The following is a 17,916-nucleotide window of genomic DNA, read 5'->3' on the forward strand; positions in this document are numbered from 1 at the left end:
CACATTATAGATGGCGGTGGATGTGCCACTTCCAGGCAAATTTCATGCAGAAATAATCCTACTGAATTCTGTCTAACTCTGTGTGTTTAACACAGCTCTATGTTCAAATTTCCAAAATATTTCGATTTGATACACAAAGTTGATTACTAGGTGTAAAACAATTAATTAAGAGTTTTATTTGTTTCAAATCTAATAATTTGGACAAGGGTCATGAAGGAACAGATGAGAATATTAAATGTATTCCATCTAAACGGCGGAATTTTTATCATTAAAACTAACATGAAAGTCTGCACGATAGCAATTCAGGCCTTTTGCCGGACCTTATTATACCAAGAAAAATGAACGAGTATAAAATTTCATAAACATCATGTGACAAAAAAAAAACTTCAAAAATGCTATGCTTACCTCGCCCGGGCCTAGTCATAAGTAAATATCTCTGCTGCACGATTTCGCTCCTTTCTGCTAATCACCTATAATTATTGATTTTTGAAGTAGGGAACGGTCAATGTTTTCACCACACTTGAGGCCTAACTGTAGTACAGGAATCAGCGTGGGAGCTATCTGGTCCAGTCGCGTAACGGTGGCAGGTTTCTGAACACTAATTATTCTCTAGGCGTGGAAAACAGTGACAAATCTATATATCATAATATACCAAAGTTATATATCATTATCGTAAAATTGTAACAAAAATTATATTTCTTTTTTATTCTTTTTTATTCTTAATATATATATTATACCAGATTTTTAAAGCACCCTTTTCAAGACAAACACGTTCAAATACAAAGGTAGCCACTCAGGGTGCCACATTCATCCTCTAATAGCACAGACACAGATCGATCTGACCAGAGGGAAAGAGTGAGTTTATCAATATGACATATTTTTGGGATCCGATAATATTACATATTAAACATCACGATTACTAATAATATGTATTATCATTGATAATGATTTACTGAGTCATAAAACCAATTTTAAATTCTTTGAAAATGATAAAATGGAATACTATTTATAAATCACGTAGGTAAGTTTCTCGGACCCTTCATAAACTATGACGTAGGCTGATAAGATGGCCTCATTTAATGTTATATTAATGTGCATGGAGTTTTTTTTTTCAAGCGCCTAATTACTTATATCTGGCTTAAGTCAAGGTTGCTTGCTCCGTATTTTTTATTATTCTTTTTGGTTGCGGGTTTATCCCGCTACCAAAGTTAAGTGTATTTCTGACAGTCATGTAGCATCTTTATTTGATTCCAAATCACATCCAATAGATGTTCATGTGCTACACAAAGTAGTCCCATTCATGAACAATGCGGATGAATCATCAATGATCGAGCAGTTCTTATTCATCCTCTATCCATTCACACTGGCCATTTAGATTATATAAGATCTGTCAATGATAAGGTATTCCAGCCCATGGTTACATCACTGACTTCCAGCTGTCAATTAAGATAAGTTCATGTAAGGTCAGAATTTATCTTGGATATGAGGCACAATAGTATTTGTTTCCTATACATGTATATTTATAGACTGGCATTTAAAATGAAAATAAATCTAGCAAAACCCGCAACCTCCAGACATCTCAAGGCTTTGATTGTATGCAGTCAGAGTAGTTCTGTTGATATGTTCTCAATTTTCCTCGAACAAAACGAAAGCGAATCGAATCATATTTTATTTGTTCAATAAATTCATTAATTTGATATCCTCTGTTTCTGCAAGAAGTCCATTTTGTATAAATTTTAATGATGTGCTTTATTGAATGTTTAGATATCGTATATTAATGGTGTTCATACTGATGATGTTGCTTCTAAATAACTAAATTTCTAAAATGTACTGGTCTATTATTCAATTTGGGAGGTACTATTTATTATTTGAAGGAATTTTCACCGAAAATGTACTGACCGAATAGCGGGCACAGACCAAGATCAGACTGCATAGAAAACACGTAAACATGAAACTTTGCATATGATCCAAAAAGTTCTATGATTTAAGCCATGCATGTATATAAACCAGATTGATATTTAAGCTAAAATCGAAACTTACACTTAGGCCCCTGGGCAGTGTCAAAATGTTGGTTTCGAATTGACTTTACATACACGTTTCTAGTCTTAAGTTCTTGCCAACAATTTAGTCATTCTCCCCATTTCCTTGTTTTTTTCACTTTGATTGATCGTATCAATATGAAAATGAAATATTTTGCGGTCAATATCTATTTACGTTATTATATGTTGCTATCAAAACACGCAAATACAAACATTTTTCAATATAGTCTATGTTTTTTTCACAAGCTTGTAGCCTTTTAGATGGATACTTCCGGTGTGTTTTTTCGACCACTTTCCGCAAGCATCGAGGAAGCGGTTTCAAAACACATACACATTGTACATATAAAGGCAATGTAATGAGGCCTCTTTGATCAGAGAACGGGAAGTCTCCACTCCGAAATGTATGTATCTAAACCATATTTATATCTTTTATTTTTAATTTAACAATCATATTAACAAATTGAAGCTTTAAGAAGAAGTTTCTTTTTAGACTTAATGTTCAGAAGAAGTGGTAACATTCATTCCTAAAGTTAATTTTCAAATATATATATATATATATATATATATATATATATATATATATATATATATATATATATATATATATATATATATATATATATATATATGTGTTGTTTGTAATTTAGTTTATCCAACGCTTTGTCCAAGATGACAAGTTGGTTCTGGCAGTCGGAATCTAATCTCAAAACTGAATCAAAATTTAATGACATTTGTTATCATGCAGAGGTGAAGTATTACAAGTATTTAAAAAGTTGCTTTTAATGTTTTGCTAAACCTTGTTAATCAGCTAACTGTTAACCTTTAGCATGCTAGATAAATTGTCGTCTGCTGGAAATGTCGTCTGCTAAAATTGTAAAGTTCATTCAATTTGCTCCAAAATTGGAAGAAATATTGTCAGAGTAGCAAACAGCTTGGAACCTGATCAGACGCCGATTTAATTGGCGTCTGATCTGGTTCCAAGCTGTTTGCATAGGCTGTTAAATTCGCCTGCAGCAGGCTAAGGGTTAAACAAAAAGAGTTTAGATTTTTAACAAAAATGTTTTAAAATATATGCATGTCTTTGCCACATTTTTACAACGGGTGTTCACAAAACAAGAAAACGTCGGATTCATTGATTTACAAATGTATAAATATGGTTCAAAACTAAAATTACTAATTCTGATCTAGACGGGTTCATCTCTCAATATTTTGACATAATCAAATATTTTCTTCCTACGATTGTGAATAATTCGAAATGTGAAGAAAACTCTTCCCCCATTTATAGCGTTCCATGTGGATATGCAATGATTATGAATCGTACATACTTTGGTGATATGTAGTAAAAAAAGGCTCAGGTTAATTTTAATTTTTGACTTAATGAACATACTATTCTATATAGTTTTTGTGTAATATATTTGTATGAAGTCGTGCATTTAGTCAGTATAATACAGATAAATTCATTTTGTAGTTTTCAGAATGGGTAAACTGTCAATGTTAGCAATTTTAGCCGTTGTTAGTGTGGCCGGACTGGCGGTGACACATGCTGGTGGAATGTATCATGGTGGGAAAATGCCATATATGATGGGAGGTTATGGCGGCGGAGGCTTCGGCGGCGGAGGTTTCGGCGGCGGCGGCGGCGGCGGAGGTTTCGGCGGTGGCATTTTTGGAATGATCATTTTCTGTACGTTTTGTGAAGTAAAGATTTTCTAGCTATAATATAAATGAAAACTTGCAACCTTTTATTTCCTTAAGTGTATGAACTTTTTTAAAATGTTCAGATGTTTCAGTTTCTTACAGTAGCGCCTCGGCAGGCTAGTGGTAGAGCGCCGAGGTCGAGGGTTCGATCCCCGGTCGCCTCATATCAAAGACGTAAAGTTAGTAGCTTCCTCGCTGTACGCTAGGACTTGTCAGCACGGTGTCAGTATAAAGTGACTTTGTGGGTGTCACGTGTCTGAGGCGCGATTAATATAAGTGAGACTGCACTATAAAGTTGGACATTGTGCTAACTGCTACAAGTAGACACGATCGTTTATATGACTGAAAAAGTGTTAAAAAAACGTTAAACCCGCACACACACAGCGTCTTACAGTCGCTTTTGGTAGAAAAAAGCACCAGTGTGGTCCACACTTACTGTGTGATATTTCTTTTTTTATTGTAACAAAGATTTCAACGAATTTACTTTCAATACAAGACAATATTGTCTCACACCTCATCGTACCAACATCTTATCGTATTGGCCATCAGATGAGCCAATCTTACTCTTAGATTATCCAAGTGTATATTTCGTTCGGTTTTCAGTGTATATTTGTAGTAACATTGATTATCCAATTACTTCTCAGCGTCAATATTCATTATATTCATCATAAGAGTTAATTTTGTTCATGTTTAAGTGCTGAACTTATTCAGTTTTTTATATTTCAAATTACATTGTTTTCTGTATTATATCTTCAGTGTTCGTATTCATATTGATTATTCAATTATTATTCGGCTCTTTGGGCGGCGGCGGAATTGGTGGCATTGGCGGCGGCGGCGGAGGCGGTAAAAGGGGCGGCGGCGGCATCGACTACTAGAAATCTGAACATTTTACAATAACGGTATGTGAATATACTTCCTTTAATCACGTGTACTATTCATATTCTTACATTGTACACCTTTTCTTAGATGTAAGTGGTATTTGTAATGAAAATGGATAGGGGTAGACGGGCACCTGCAAGTTGTCTTTCCTTGTGAATTATATAGAAAGCTTTGAACTATATAGAACGTAATATGCCAATACTGCCCACAATTCATTTGGTCTTGATATATTTATCAGTATCTGAGATTGAATATCTCAATAACATTTTATATCAATTTCAGAATTACAGACAAGCAAAGAACAAACTCCATGCGATCGTAATGTGTCACTTTTACCACCTTGTTACATTATGAAGAAATAAAAATTATAAAATATTTATTATGCCTCGTTATGGTTTATAGAACTTTCACTTTACAGTTTTTATAATGGGCATCATATTTGTGAGAATATAGAGGTAAAATGTATTTTTTTTTTACTTTTGTTGGATTTAACGTCGCACCGACACAATTATAAATCATTTACCAACTTCCCAGTTTAGATGTTTGAGGTCCCCAGGTGCCCCCACCGTGCTTTATGGATACCTTCCACACATGAAGAATTCACCACCCCTAGGCTTGGACCCATATCGATGAGGGGAAGTGAATCAGGGCAAGTCAGTGACCTTAACCACTCGGCTATGGAAGCTTTAATTGTAATACTCTAATATCCTAAAAACATTATTTTGCATTTTACGGTGTATGGGAAAGTCAAAAAAAAATCCAGTTGTGCAAACTGATTACATAAAAATTCGGAATATTTAAAAAATCTTTATTCCTACGCCTACCGAAGAAAATAATATTTTTGTTATACAAATATTAAAGTCGGTAGTGAAACAAGTTCAGCACCATATATTACTTTAAAAACTGCTACTATCGTTTTGAACGCAAGTACTTTCGTGATATAACATCTTCGGAATCCCGATAGTTTTTGAGCGATATAAAACCAACAAAACCTAAAACAACAACAACAATATAATACTTGTAAAAAGCTAAAACAAATCATTAGCATTCATTCCGTTTACACTTGTTTTAACTATACGTAATCTTTACCATGGAACGCGCCTTTATCATAAAAATTCCCAAGTGCTTTTGAGCGATATAAAACCAACAAAAAATAAAACAACAACATAATACTTGTAAAAGGCTAAAACAAAATATTAGCATTCATTCCGTTTACACTTCTAACTCTACATAATCTTTACCATGGAACGCGCCTTTATAGATAAAAAGCGCAAATGCTATTCTACCATAAACGTATAAATATCTACTAGAAAGAATATATTGGTCAGTTAATGAAATGTTGTACAAAGACGTGGGATTTCAGCAGGCGTGAAAGCAGCCAGCGTGCCAGTTTCCCTGGCCTTGACGGGAAGGAAGTTCCAAAGCTTGGGAGCAGTGAACGAAATATTCCGATTGCCGTACATCACGGTTTTAGTTTTTGGCATAACCAATGAGAGTGTGTCTTGTGATCTTAGGTTTCTGACCTGTAAATATACTTCTATCATATCCCTTATATAGACAGAGAACTGATCGTGTAGAACCTTAAAGGTGTCGGTCAGAACCTTATACTGCACCCTGCCTGTATTTTACTGGCAACCAATGGAGCTCCTTCAGAACCGGTGTTATATAATTGCGACGGGGCGTCCTAGTCGCGAGCTGCCGTGTTCTGGACTTGTTGCTACTTGTCAAGTGTGCTATTTGAAGTACTTAACAAGGCATTACAATAGTCAACCAGGTAACAAGGCTATTGACAAGTGTCTTTGTGGAATATCACATACATGCGAAAAAATCTTCGTTAACAACAAGAGAAGGATATCCGAAAAATAGCTTAACTCCTTCCATCCAAAGTCACTGAATGAGGAATCACCCATGAGTCCAAAGCCGCATACATTATAATACAAATGATGCCCTTGATCATGTAGATCTTAGTTTTACAATTGTTTGGTATTTTTGTATCAGATACTGTGACATTGTTTGGCTTGTTTTCATATAATTTGCAGATTGTACTAATATTCATTTACGAATGTCTAAAAATCTTTTGTCTTTTCATTCGCTGTAAAACCATTCAGAATTCAGTACAAAATGACCTAGCCGACCTTCTATATAGCTTTATAAATGTTTCAAAGCTTTCATATTGTATCAATTAACATTCAAAATAACACTTTTTGAAACAAATTCCTGTTTGTACTGTCCCCTTTCAAAGACGCAATATCCTTAACATAAATATTGACAAGTGTAACAATGGATCAATGCAAAGAGATCATTCCACGGTCATGACTAAATACAAAAAAAAAAAAATCATAAAAGCTTTCATTCATTTCTTCTTTTTTAACAATATACGTATATTTCACGTTGCAAAGACTGGTTAAAATCTATGATAAATTTCCGCTAATAAGACTTTTGCACGACTGAATGTGCTGTGTGTCCTCTCTAATCATTTTGGAGATTATTGAATTCATTGGTATACATGTAACAGAATGTAATAGAATTCCGCTTAAGGATGTACGAGCGTTTTTACAGGATATCCGCCATTTTGAAAAATGTTTCTTCGAATATTGCTTTCTAACAAAAGTTTTGCCAAAAATTAATGCTAAATGATTAAAATATGGCTAATAATGTACCATTTAACCAAATATATTATGCTTTTTGCGAAAAAAATTTTCATCCTTATTTTTGGCTGGCATTTGCCTATGTGTTGCATTGTTCATTTCCACAATAAAGCTGAGCCTGCTGTTATTTTGTTTAGTTTCTTTTTATGATAAAGATGTTAGTATAATGCAGTACCGCTTAAATCATAAAAATGTACGAGAGAACAGGTAAGTGTATAATAGTAATGAAAACTCGTCGTAACTACTAAATCAAACTGAATATATTTTATGATTGACAATCAGATGCCTCGGAGAATTCAAGTTTTTTTTTTTGTTTGATTAACGTCGCACCGACACAATTATAGGTGATAAGGCGAATTGACTTTCCAGCTTTGATGGTGGAAGAAGACCCCAGGTGCCCCTCCGTGCATTCATTATTTCAATACGAACGGGCACCTAGGTAGAAGTATGGATCTTCCGTTAGTCATCTGGATGGCTTCCGCACATGAAGAATTCAACGCCTCGAGTGAGGCAAGTGATTTGAAGTCAGTGACCTTAACCACACGGTCATGGAGGCCCCCGAGAATTCGGTTTGGAAAATATGCTTGAAACAAATATAACTCGAAAAAAAAAAAGAAAATTTAAAATAATAAGTGAGCCGCACCATGAAAAAATCAACATAGTGCATTTGCGATCAGCATGGATCCAGACCAGACTGCGCAGTCTGGGTAGGATCCATGCGTTCGCTTTCAAAGCCTATTGTAATATTAGAGAAACCGTTAGCAAACAACATGGACCTGTCCAGACTGCGCGGATGCGCAGGCTGGTCTGGATCCATGCTGGTCGCAAATGCACCACGTTGATTTTCTCATGGTGCGGCTTTAATTGTATTTAACACACGGAACGTCCGGAAACAACAGTGTTATTAGAACACCAACCGCGAAACTGTGTCTATTTTAAACTACAGAATTTTTGCATCATTAGCGTTACCGAAAATTGCTGTCTGTAGGTACTGTTTATTGACATTAGACTCGTAGCATGTGATGCCTTCAATATATCATCTTATTTTAAGCTTTCAACATGTACATTAAATATCAAAGACAGACAGTTGTAGTAGGGGGTAAGATGGCCACTTTAGACTTCTTGCGAATTATTTTGATACATTCTAGATAGTCAGCAATTGAATAAATAATTTAAAAATGAAAATGCTGAAAATGTATCAAGTTATGTAATTTCGAATACATTTTTGTAGGTGTCACTTTTAGATGCACGCGGCTTTAATATAGCTATGCACATTCGGATCAATTTCTTTGCTGCAATTTAGAATTTAATTACACCCTGGATTTTTAAAACTTCAGTATATACTATTAAGAAAATTCGGCAAATAAAAATATTTGGTCGTGCATTTGATTTATTGTTAGACTGATTTGATTAATTTGGACCTCTCATAAGTTTTCATAATAAAATAATAAAATATGCTCTTTTTGATTATATACTAACTCTCACATCAGTCACTGCCCCCGTCCCCACCCCCCTCCCTCCCCCATTGGAAAATAGTTAGGATCTTTTTCGGGATGTATACCTTGCAAAATCAACAGCAAGCTGGGCGAAAGACAGAAGATGTTTTTTCTTATAAAATCAAAAGTCACTAGACGCAAGCAGTATTCTGCCTAGGGTTGTAACCAAAATTTTACCTAATAAAATATCTACTTCCTGCGAGCAATAAACTATCAATTACATCAAAAAAATTGAAAACCTCTTCGATCATTTTAGAAATTTATATTTTCTCTTTTCTTCCCCAAAACATCATTACTTCATTACTGATTTTACATACACATATTCTTTTTATTTGATCTTTCGAAAAAGTTAATAAAACCAAATACCATATAGATGTTATTCAATATTAATTTTCACAAACACTACATCATATGATAAAATAATATCGATTTTTAGTAATAAATAACATAAATAAGATAAATTTTCCGTCAAAATAATCGAATGGCAAAAAATGCGAATAAAGCAAGCTAAGATTGAAAGTGCTCCTGGGCAAAACACAAACGCAAAATACTGTAAGTCAAGTGCAAAAACCCTTACACGCTACATTACTTGAATCCAATCATGTAAAAAAAAACTTTGTAAATGCAATGATAAACTATGCAAACATGGCAAGTGCAACAGTAAACTAAGCAAAACAAATTTGCAGACATTAAAGTCAAAATTTATCTCAGAGGGGCCTCCGTGGCCGAGTGGTTAAGGTCGCTGACTTCAAAACACTTGCTCCTCATCGATTTGGGTTCAAGCCTCACTAGGGGCATTGAATTCTTCATGTGAGGAAGCCATCCAGCTGGCGTACGGAAGGTCGGTATTACTTACCCAGGTGCCCGCTCGTGATGAAATAATCTGATGGAGGGGCATCTTGGGGTCTTCCACCACCATCAAAGCTGGAAAGTCGCCATATGACATATAATTGCATCGGTGCGACGTTAAACCCAACAAAATAAATAAACAGCGCGATTCAAATTACCCCTTGGATTGAAACCATATTAAAGTAGTCCAGTATAATATACTCCTTTACTGACATTATTGAGGCCAGTATTGATGAAAATACCACCGGCAGATACAATAAAATAACAATAAATATTTTTCACACGCAAATAAATGTGATGTTTTAGCACGCAAGTAAATGGAATGAATTAAATGGACAAATAAATCTACCAATACATCTTCAACATATGACCAACGCCGTTTAAACGAACACCATCTTCCGTTCCAAAACCTGTTGAAACATTTATGTCAGGGGCTTTGATATCATGCTATAAAATATCTGCAACAGCTATTTACTCTTTTTGTGTTTACTTTATATAGGGAACCTGTCATTGATAGCACCATCCCACACCCCGTCTATGGAAAATTTTTATCCAAAATATAGTTGCTCTTTGTATGTATTTCATTTCTACGGCGGCATAAAGGCGACATTTTAAGTCTTTCCAAAACAAAAATTGCGAAACCAAACAAAACTTTTTTTAATATAGCAAGCGTATCAAAGTGACATTGTTTTCTATATTTTTTTTAATTTTATTTTTGCGGGGGGTGGGGGTGGTGGGGGTGTGACTTTTTTTGTAAATTAAGAAATCACATGTTTTTACTAAGTACTCACGTATGAAAGAGCATTAGTGCCAAGTGAGTCACATTTATTAAATCGAAATTTTGATATGATATCTCGAAGATTTTCCTTTCGGCTTACTTACTACCATAAACGGACATATATGTATAGGTTCTGGCTAGAACCAGGTCTATTGGGTAGCCCTGATGGTCATGACTGGTGACCGGTCAGTGTTGACTTTTAAACAGATCGTTATTTCTACCATGATTAAGTCTAAAAGCATTTTCAACCCGGTTTGAATCCTATTAAAAGGAGTCATAGGAACTTGCTTCCGTTCGTGACCAAGATCGGGTACATGTACCTGGCATATTTCTAGACGTAAGGGCTGTTCATAGAAAGTGATCAGATAGTGTTCAAACTTCTAATATTTCTTTATTTTGACCATATCTGGAATGTTTTCGCCCTTTTTCTAGCCACTACAGAAGAAGTACCCATACTATGCATTGATATACAGGTATAGGTCCTGGCTACAGTAAAGATTAAAGATCTTTTATCTGGAGAAGCTCCAGATGTCAGGTTATACATAAATGTGTCATAGGGTCATTTTAGGTATATGTAGACACTATGTTATGCTTTGATCCTTATTCAAGTCCCTGTATGCTAGGTACCAACAAGTACCATATATAAATATGCAGGCAGAGGTATCCACTTTATAGTTTTACTATGTTGGAGTCAATGATTGGAAATTTAGGAGAAGTAGCCGTAAAACTTATTCATTAACCTTTTGTACATTTGACAGACGGACGGACGTTCAAAGTTTGAGAATAAGGATCGAGGCAAGATACAAAGAAATAATTCTTTGTAAGTTGAAATATCGAGATGGTAGTTCTAAATCACGAGCTTGTATATTAATATTTCGTGTTAATGAATAACACCTACGTTGCATTAATGCTCTTCCGTACGTAAATACTGTAGTTAAGACATTTGCTTGTTTTTTATTTTATAAAACAATGCATATCACTTGCGTACTTCCGCTTTAAAAAAATCTATCGCCAGAGAAGGCCGACTTATTAATTTCGCGACATTTTTTCGCAAAACCTTTTGTTTGCAAAATAAAAGTTCACATGTCAATTTTATGCCACAGTAATTTTCTCTTTTTCTGACATTTCTAAAGTTGAAAATAGATCGAGAGATTAAGTCATTCGCAGACCCCTTATGACCTACCAGACACTTATCTTAACAACCATGGCAGACCACTGACGGCTCACTAATCAATTATCTTGCCTGTTCGGCAAGGTTGACTTTCCAGTGGCTCTAGTTCTTTTACCTGCCCAACAAGGGAACGAATCACCAAGAACCAAAGCGTCTAAATAAAGCAAAGCATGGAATAATTTTCATTAAATCCTCACTCGCTGACTGGCGATGTAAGCAAATATGCGAACATTGTATAAAATTTTGATTACGAATTTAGGCTTTAAATGATTCTGAAAACCTATGCATTAATGTCATTATTACTTTTTCAGAAAAACACGAACCTGCTAGGTCAGCTGCTCTTCCAATTCTAAAATTATGAGGCCTTTAGTATCAGGCATCTTATTAGGTTCTTAAACGAGAACTTAGGACTCGGAAAACTGACCTTGTGACTGGCATGCCGTTCTCATAACAAAATAAGGGACCTTGCTTGTTAGGCCTAACAGACAAGTAACTTGATAAGGCTTTTACATAGGCAGTTTGATACAACTTGAAATCCTGCTCTGCTTAGTTTCGAAGTGATGTAACTTAACTAAAATACTTCTTGTTGAATCTGATACGTTACTAAACTGAATTTGGCTGCCTACACCGTGTCTTGGAGCGATTAACTTTCTTTCTCTGAATAAGCCACGATATGCAACTAATAAAGCAACAAAAAGGGAATTGACTCATAGTAATTGATTAACAGAACATGGCACGACTAATATATCTTACACATCAACGGATCCCGTTTGCCCTTTACGGATACGTTTCCTTTGACAACCCTCCAGGAATTTTCAAATGACAAAAGCTTTTAGTGATATTATAATAGCTGTGAAATTGGTGGCGGTAATTCAGACCAGACAAATAGTTTCAAATGCTTTTCGATTAAAGCCCATTTTCAAAAAAAAAAGAAGAGTAACTAAATACATAACACGATCGGAAGCTGAGGTTAATTGGTTCAGAATATGAACCACTGAGATATTATCGCAATCAAACCTGGTCGTTTCTTTTTTATCGACGCCCCATATATGTAGTGCAACATGAATGGGAAATCACTTTAAAAAATAATATCGGCTGTAACGCCTAATGTATGCCACGACTACGGCAACTTAGCGTTGCAACAATGGCCATGAAAGTAAATATCAAGACTTCTTGGCCTCTCATGTCCGTAAGCAATTAAATGTCCCTATTTGTGACCCAAAAAATGAAATTCCGTTATAGTTTTGAAGGAAATCTAATCGCAATTCTAGATCTAGGCCGATTTCCTTATTAATCCGTATATGGTTATATGGCCAAGAGAGACCATAGGTGGCACTTATCAAGCAGCATAAAATACAATATCAAGGAATTGCATAGCTTTCAACGTTATGTTTGATTTCAGTGGTAAATCTTGAATCTTTTAACAACTTCTTGTAATGCTGACAGGAATTCTGACAACAATTTTGTTAGAATTGAGTTTCACACTAAAAATACAATGTACCAAAATCTCGACCGGACCTATGGTTTTGTCTATATTGATTTAAAAGTGTCTGAAGCTAAGGAACATGTTTCAGTCTTTCTCGCTACCTATATAATCATCAAGCTTATGGAATAATCTTGCCACTTTCATTCCTAATTTAGCAACATAGCATTTGTTTTCGAAAGTGAAGCTAAAAGTTGATACTCCAAAAGGAAGTACCTTATCAAAACAATAATATGGCTTCTTTCAGCAGATAATATAATCATCCTCTAATCCCTAATAAGGGTTTCGAACTCAGCATCCGATTACAACTGGTTGTCACCTTCTTCAGCCAGATCCTCTCTCAGTTAATTCTGTCCACGTGGAGTGACCACTGCTTTCACGGAATGTGGAGAGTACGCCTGACATTGTAAGTCTATTCATTGTAAATGATGAATAGCAGCATCATGATTCAATTTGACTTTTTTCGTCGGCCTAACAGTGGCATTTCGACTAACAGAGCCCCGTCGCCTTGGCAGCAATAACCTTACTCATTAGATGGCAAATAAGTCATCTATGACCTATTTATGGTTAAAGATAACCATAAGCAAACACCATATTTTCCTACTTAATAATCTATTTAAAAGATTCACTTAATAGGTGCTTGTCATGACGAATAATGTTCATGTTCTGCTTGTTACGCTATTTTCAATGTTCTCAACTGAGCTTGGCTCCAACAGAATGCTAGCAATGATGTACACTACACATTAAAAGAATTAATTGACAATGAAATAATTCATCGACTTACATGATGCAGCTATCATAAAATGCTTGCTCAAATTGGAACTAAATGCGACAATGGAATATGCAGGCACAAACTAAACAAAGTGGCGGACAACGTCGCCTTTTGATTTTCTTTTTTTCTTTCTGTTTTTTAAATGAAAGAAAATAAACAACGCAACAGATACAAAACGCTTTATTTATCATACATTTTCTTTATATATCCCTGCTACTGAAAAAAATCATTTCCGATTAAGCATTTGTAAGCTGAATGCGCGCATTGGGGTCAAGGTAGTACTTGTCTTGATATCTAAAGTATAGTAGTCCTTAAACAGTGGCGTGTATTCAAAGATCAGTATCATTTTCAAAAGACTGACCTTATTCGTATGGTTTATATAAGTGTACTTAGTACGTACCGCATGTTTGAGCAGATCCAGAACAATTTTAAAATTTGGCATTAAATACAATTCTATTTTGGCACACTTAAATGACCGAACTTTTCAACAATTCGATATTACCCGCTCTGATTGTTACTGTTTATTTGTAAATAGCGAACGGTACTTAGCTACATGAAACCTTGTACAGTACTCTTTGTGCGTTTTTGTAACACCGGGCGTAAGGGGTTCACTGCATTTGTGGGACTTTCGCAAGTAATACCACGAAATTGTATGTGTTATATATTTTTTATAAATCATTGTCTTTGTATAATGTATATATATATATGTATATAATATCAAACTGGAAAACAGTTTACGTTATTTTATATTAATAACAAAATATCGAATACTATCTTTTGCAAAGAGATGCAATATAGAAATAAATCAAAAACTCATTTTTTCTCTATGAAGAATTGTATATCGTTTTAATGAAAAAGAACTGAATGGAATTCTTAAACAACCAAACGGTGTAATCTGATAATAATACTGATTGTTAAAAATATCCCCTCGTAGTAAATAGCGGTCTCATTGTCTAGGAATATCTGAAATATATTGAATGGATCATACAAGATACTGCTTCCTAGTTTGGATATAGGGAACAAATGTCGGAGGTTTTAAAGTAAAAACATCAAAACAAATTTATCAGACCGCGCAATACAGTTTGCTCTGTCTTTAAGACGTATCCTTACATTTTGAGAAAAAATTCAAACAACAACAGATCATAGAAAGAAAATGTTGTTTCACCTGAAAATTGAACAACATATAAAACTTGTACTCAACTGTCAGTTTGCTGATATATACATGGAATTCCGGAAAAGGGCTGCATAAAGGGGCCACATTTTCAGACAGTTCAGAGCCTTTAAAAACTCACCATTTTCAAAGAACTGTTACATATCTTTGTTTCGATGCATTTGCAAAGATGTCCCAGTGCTGAAATTTCACATAACTAGGTTTAATGTAGTTTTCAGCATTTTTTCTTTTTATTTCTTTTCAAATGGTATTCATTTTTAAAGGGAGACAATGTTTTAGAATATTTTAAGTATCCATCGTACGGGACAATGCGGCAGAACATGTAATGGTCAGGTAGATTGTTGGTAAAAATGTTATTCGTTTATCAAAAAAACCTTAAAAGAGGGCTGGTTGGAAAATATCCGGACTCTTTTCACGTGCAGGTATGTACTCATATTATAAATGAGTGAAAACTACATATTATCGCTCATGAATCGGTCATTTTATTTTCAATGATAAGTTTGTATAAACGAAGTTTAGAGCATTTAAACCAATGTATGTGTTAGGGCTACCATTGACTCTAAGCTGGAGGAACAGAGATCTGTAATCTTCTAGAGAGTGAAAAACCTAGCCATATTTTTCAAATGTTGCAGAAAAGTTTTTTCTAATAAAACTTTTTATAGCTGGGTTTCACAGTTAAGGGGATTGCAGGATAAGCGTGAGAACAAGCCTAGGCCAGGGAGGCCCACTGAGGCAGTGACTCTTACAATGTCGGTGAATGTTGAGGTTTTTGTGACATTGCAGGAGATAGCTAATCAGTTTAAGATCGGTAATGCATCGGTTCATTAGATTTTACACGCTAAACTAGGTATGAGCAAGTTAGGTGCTGGATGGGTGCCGGAACAGCTGACAAAAAACAAAACAAAACGCATCCAGGGTGACCTAGCAAAAGAATATTTGGGGCGTTTTAATCGTGATAAAAATGCGTTTTTGAACTGTATTGTCACTGGGGATGAAATGTGGGTTCAAAATGCTGAACCTGAAACAAAAGCTCAGTCAAAGTAGTGGAGCTTGTTCCCCACCTCCCAAGAAGTTTAAGCTGTCTCCCTCTGCTGGCAAGGCTGAAAATAGGCTCGCTGGAAAATACTTGGGAATACTTGGAAAAGAATATTGAAAAAGGCAGTCTGAAAGACAACTAAATCCCTCGCCACTGTTATGGATAGGGAAAGGGTAAACCTTTGATCTTGTGCTTGACCTTGACCTTGAGCTGACATGGTTGACTCATGAATTCTGTCTGCACAACGTCTTGAAGAGGTGATCAGTTGACCCAAGTTTCATGAAAATCCTTCTAGGGGTTTAGGAGATACAGAGCTCAAACCTTTGAACTTGAGTTGTGACCTTGACCTTGGGTTGACATGGCTTAATCATGTGTTCTTGATGAGGTGATCATTTGACCAAGTTTGATGAAAATCCTTCAAGAGGTTTAGGAGATACAGGATGGACACAAAATGGAAGGCTCAAACTTTTGATCCTAAGTTGTAACCTTGACCTACAGCCGAATCTGCTATTATTCTGCTTGGTTGCATTCTATGCTTCCAAAGGATCTTTTTACAGACATTATCATTATCGCGAGGAAGATCTGACTTGCGGTGTAGCACATGAGTATAGGCAGTGTGCTCGTTGCAGTTCTAACATGTGTAATTATGCATACATGTACATATACATAAAACATGGGTCAACTTTTCGTGTAGGGCATTTTCAAACATCATCCACCGGAATGTACATCTATATTAATAGAGAATTCCTTGTCGAGTTATTAAGATCGCAGAATTCTAAAGGCTTGCCACTAACCGCTGTAGATTCAAAACCAAGCTTTTAAGTGTGGAAGTCAGTCAGTTTGTTTACTGGAGGACAATTGTTTCATACTAGTGAACGTTTCAGTCTTGAATAATGCCTGGAAGGGCTTTTTGGGTCTTCCTACATAAAAAAAAGCCTTAATAGTCGCCATGTGACATGCATATAATTGCGGCGGTGTGACGTTGGTCACACTTCCCCCCTCCAAAAAGAAGTATTGGTATGTATTTTAAATATTTGTGTGTTGAGGTGCCGGGATAAGACAAGGGCTTAAGGTAGTCAACGAGATACTACGCTTCAAGTCGCACATTCTGCGTAGCAGCTTTAGAGCATACCGTTTTAAAGCTGATTATCCGTAGATGCTTAATTTTGGCCGTTGAGCTCCATTTCTGACCTTGGCCTTTCAGCTTTTAGCCTGGTTCATATGCTCGGCATATTGTCCGTATATTCAGCACATGGAACCTGTTTGCATAAATGGTGCAAATTATAATGTTTACCGACCCAACGCGCTGTGCGCGAACAACGTGCGATTTAATTTTTTGTCTGTATGCTAAATGCCACTATTTTTTTTTATTACAGATACTTCGCAAGAATTTATTTTTTTTATAAAATAATGGCACTGAAGATTTTGTTAACTTAGAGATAAACAACACCATCAATATGTATTATGAAAAGCAATTATGTTCATCTCTTCGAAACATAAAAATACTTTGAATGTACTTTATGTGAACAATCTCAAATTGAGTCATTGATGCCAATATTTTGCCGTTCGTTTTATTGCATAAATGTGGCATCTATTCTCAGTACTTACTTTTAACCACATTTTGTTTCTACATTGTGACATCTTTATTCTGTCAAATTTGTAAAACTTCAAAATACACTGAAAACAAATGGCCTGACCAAGAAAGCTAAAAACATAAGCATATAGCATTGTGAAAACACAAAAATTAAGGAATGGCCTTAAATTACCAGTATGTTATTTTGTAGTATAGTTGTATTATTATTGTGTTAAAAGTTCATGTGGGTAAAGCAGGTCATTGGGTTGTGGTGGGTTTTTAATTCATACAATACATAATTAGGTTTATCTGCTAGGTTATGTATA

At 35.3% G+C, this 17,916-nt stretch overlaps 1 long non-coding RNA gene across 1 annotated transcript; it reads left to right on the forward strand.

The window, feature by feature from the left end:
* The first annotated feature begins 2,283 nt into the window (after window positions 1-2,283).
* On the forward strand, window positions 2,284-4,992 carry LOC123561854 (uncharacterized). Its single transcript, XR_006688546.2, has 4 exons — window positions 2,284-2,440; window positions 3,508-3,720; window positions 4,491-4,633; window positions 4,896-4,992. It is a non-coding gene; the product is annotated as an uncharacterized LOC123561854 (long non-coding RNA).
* The last annotated feature ends 12,924 nt before the right edge of the window (window positions 4,993-17,916 follow it).

The sequence above is a fragment of the Mercenaria mercenaria genome, chromosome 10 (assembly GCF_021730395.1).
Source record: "Mercenaria mercenaria strain notata chromosome 10, MADL_Memer_1, whole genome shotgun sequence".
In the NCBI taxonomy this organism is placed as follows: Eukaryota; Metazoa; Mollusca; class Bivalvia; order Venerida; family Veneridae; genus Mercenaria; species Mercenaria mercenaria.